Raw genomic sequence first — 3,247 nt, 5'->3', positions numbered from 1 at the left:
CCTTAAAACTTAAACTTTCTACTCAAAACTCTTTGAAATATGAGTGATCATGGTATGGGAAGTAACATTTACTTGTATAGAGGGTGGAAACTTGGTGGAGAAATAAAGAAAAAAATGGGGAGGGGGGTTTCGGCTTTTAGCCGAGAGTGAGAGGGGAGAGCCGAGTGGAGGGAGAAGGGAGGGAGGAGAGAGTGAGGTGTGGGTGGAGTATGAGAATGATCATGACATTTGCTTGAATTTAAAATCCTTTCTCAATACATTATATTCCTTTTTATGATCCTCTATTAAATCCTTGAATTTAAATCCTTTTTATCCTGTTACCTTATACTCAATTCTTTCGATATCTGGTGGATTTTCGGGAAAAATCAAAAGGTTCAAATTTGGATTCTGACGATCTTTACATACACTTATATATCATATAGAGTACCATAAAATCTCAGAATATCCATAAAAGAACCCCTACATAGTGTGGCATGAAAGTTTTCTTATTCAGCAATATCAGCAAAAACACTATTCATAAGGGTTACAAAAAGTTCAAAATTTTGGGGTTATTACAGTCTCCCCTCCTTAAAAGGATTCCGTCCCGGAATCAAATAGAAAACAAATGGGGGTACTTTTCTAGCATTGCGCTCTCTAGTTCCCAAGTTGATTCTTCCACATTATGATTCTGCCATAGCACTCTGACTAGCTGATCACTTTATTCTGAAGCACCTGTTCCTTCTTATCCATAATCTTTACTGGTTTCTCCACGTAAGTCAGATCTGGTTGCATATCCACATGCTCGTACTCCACTATGTGTCTGGCATCCCGATGATACTTCCTTAGCATTGACACATGGAACACATTATGAACTTGTTGTAGGTTCGGGGGTAAGGCTAGCTCGTAAGCCAACTTCCCAATCCGTCTTAGTATCTCAAAAGGTCCAATATATCTTGGGCTTAGTTTTCCTTTCTTTCCAAATCTCATTAACCCCTTCTAAGGGGATACTTTTAGTAGTACTAAGTCCCCTACTCCATACTCCTTGTCCTTTCGGGCTAGGTCTGCATATTTCTTCTGTCTATCTTGGGCTGCTATCAGCCGTCCTCTGATGAGATCCACTATATCTTCTCCTTTGGACCACTTCGGGTCCGAGCATCTTCCGCTCTCCTACTTCATCCCAGTATAAGGGAGATCGACACCTTCTTCCGTACAGGGCCTCATAAGGCAGCATTCCGATGCTAGCATGAAAGCTATTATTATAAGAAATTCGATCAACGACAAGTGATCATCCCAACTTCCTTTAAAGTCTATTGCACAGACTCTCAACATATCCTCTAGTGTCTGGATGGTCCTTTCACTCTGCCCATCCGTCTGGGGATGGTAAGTGGTACTCATATTTAACTTGGTCCCCGCACATTCTTGAAAGCTCCTCCAAATCTGGAGTTGAACCTGGGGTCTCGGTCTGAGACAATGGACGTTGGGACTCCATGTCGCGTCACTATTTCCTTAAGGTAAATGTCCACCAGTCTATCGACTGTGTATCTCTCATGATAGGAATGAAATGAGCTGACTTTGTCAGTCGGTCTATAATCACCCATATGGCATCATGGTTGGCTTTCGTCCTTGGTAAGCCTACAACAAAATCCATGGCTATATGTTCCCATTTCCATTCGGGAATCTCCAGGGGTCGTAAAAGTCCACTGGGTCTCTGGTGCTCTGCCTTTACTCTTTGACAAGTCAAACATTTGCTTACCCATTCTGCTACGTCCCTCTTCATGTTGGGCCACCAGTAATATTCCTTCAAATCCCTATACATCTTGGTGCTTCCCGGGTGAATGGAATACCTTGAACTATGGCTTTCATCCAAAATCTCATCTTTAAGCTCTTGAACGTTTGGAACCCAAATCCGGTAGGAGTACATCATTATCCCTTTATCATCTTTCTCAGTATGGATCTCTTCTCCAGTCATTAACTCTCTGCCCTCATTCATTATTTTCTCTTGGCACAATCTGATCTTTTCCAATAACTCTGGCTGCATTGAGATCTCAAACAGCTTTTCAGTTCCGGTTCCGGTTACCTTTACTTCTATTTCCATCCTCTCGAAATCCGTTATTAATTCTTCCGAAGTCATTATCATTCTCAGTCTTTCCTTTCTACTAAGGGCATCAGCCACCACATTGGCTTTCCCCAGATGATAGAGAATCTCACAATCATAGTCCTTGATTAGCTCTAACCATCTTCTCTGGCGCATGTTGAGCTCTTTCTGCGTAAATATGTACTTGAGGCTCTTATGGTCTGTAAAAATCTCGCACTTCTCTCCATACAAGTAGTGCCTCCAAATTTTTAGGGCAAAAACTATTGCTGCGAGCTCAAGGTCATGAGTAGGATATCTAATCTCGTATTCCTTCAGTTGTCTCGATGCATACGCAATCACTTTACCGTGCTGCATAAGCACACACCCTAATCCTTTGTGTGACGCATTCCGTCTGGCAATGCCAACACCGGGGCCGTTACCAACCTTTTCTTTAATTCCTGAAAACTGTTCTAGCATTTCTCCGTCCATTCAAACTTCTCTGTCTTACGAGTAAGTCGTGTCAAAGGGGCTGCGATCTTCGCAAAGTCCTGTACAAATCTACGATAGTAGCCGGCTAATCCTATGAAACTCCTTACCTCTGTGGATGTGGTTGGCCTTTCCCAATTTGAGACCGCCTCTATCTTGGAGGGGTCAACCAATACTCCTTCTTCATTGATCACATGTCCTAAAAACTGTACTTCATTCCGCCAGAATTCACACTTTGAGAATTTGGCATATAACTATTCCTCTCTGAGTATTCCTAGAGCTATCCTCAAATGCTCTGCATGCTCTGCCTCAGTCCTTGAGTAGATTAAAATATCATCGATAAAAACTATCACACACTTGTCCAAGTACTTCTTGAATACTCTGTTCATTAAGTCCATGAAAGCCGCTGGGGCGTTGGTTAATCCAAAGGACATTACCAAGAACTCATAGTGCACATACCTGGTATGGAACGTTGTCTTGGGAATATCTTCGGGTTTAATCTTTAGTTGGTGATATCCAGTTCTCAGGTCAATCTTGGAAAAATAAACAGAATCCTTTAGCTGGTCGAACAGATCGTCTATTCTAGGTAACGGGTACCTGTTCTTTATGGTTAGCTTGTTCAACTCTCGATAGTCGATGCATAGCCTCATGCTCCCATCCTTCTTCTTAACAAATAACACTAGTGCTCCTCACGGAGACACACTGGGT

This window comes from Apium graveolens, chromosome 6 (assembly GCF_009905375.1).
Source record: "Apium graveolens cultivar Ventura chromosome 6, ASM990537v1, whole genome shotgun sequence".
NCBI lineage: Eukaryota > Viridiplantae > Streptophyta > Magnoliopsida > Apiales > Apiaceae > Apium > Apium graveolens.
Note: the sequence above shows the minus strand (reverse complement) of the source record.